The sequence below is a fragment of the Hippopotamus amphibius genome, chromosome 10 (genome assembly GCF_030028045.1).
Source record: "Hippopotamus amphibius kiboko isolate mHipAmp2 chromosome 10, mHipAmp2.hap2, whole genome shotgun sequence".
Classification (NCBI taxonomy): domain Eukaryota; kingdom Metazoa; phylum Chordata; class Mammalia; order Artiodactyla; family Hippopotamidae; genus Hippopotamus; species Hippopotamus amphibius.
Genome location: NC_080195.1, coordinates 15,485,547 through 15,486,314, shown reverse-complemented (window position 1 = coordinate 15,486,314; position 768 = coordinate 15,485,547). Strand labels below are relative to the sequence as shown.

The following is a 768-nucleotide window of genomic DNA, read 5'->3' as shown; positions in this document are numbered from 1 at the left end:
GACAATTGAGAATCAAAGGACGAAAAAAAAAGATAAACTAATACGATCCAAAAGAAAACCAGGGTAGAAATATTAGTATATGACAAAACAGATTTTAAAGCAAAAATATCATTTTGGAAAAAAAGAATATTAGATATATACATATAATAATAAAGCGAACAATACAAGAGGTTCCCTGTGATGCCTACCATAAACACATAGGTACCTAACCATGCAGGCCCCAAGTATATCATGCAATGATTAATCAAACTGTAAAGAAAGCTTTGGGTTTTTTTGGACCGCACCACACAGCTTGCGCGATCTTAGTTCCCCAACCAGGGATTGAACCCGAGCCCTCAGCAGTAAAAGTGCAGAATCCTAACCACTGGACCACCAGGGAATTCCCTGAAGAGAAATTAAGTCAATAGTTGTAGTTGGAGATTTTACATACTCCTCCCAGAAAATGATATATCAAGCAGACAAAAAAGAAACAAATACATTGAAATCTTTTGAATATAATTTAAGACATGAGCTACTTAATATACTGTATGCAGAACATAGCATATTTGAAGTCTCCATAAATACTAAGGAAGCAATATAACATCTCATTATACATCCAGTAACCATTAATTAGAATAATTTTATTTTTCTAGTCAAAATCTTGAGCCCGTATTTTCTATATTACCCAATTTTAAGGAAATTACCTGGCAAAAAAAATTCAATGATTTTTAAAATAGCTGTAATGTATCAAATCTTGAGAAAGATAATTATAGTTATCTTAAAGTAATT

General features: G+C 31.9%; 1 non-coding gene across 1 annotated transcript; it reads right to left on the bottom strand.

Moving 5' to 3' along the window:
• Positions 1 to 306: 306 nt before the first annotated feature.
• Positions 307 to 379, bottom strand: TRNAK-UUU (transfer RNA lysine (anticodon UUU)). The gene has a single exon. It is a non-coding gene; the product is annotated as a tRNA-Lys (tRNA).
• Positions 380 to 768: the final 389 nt, after the last annotated feature.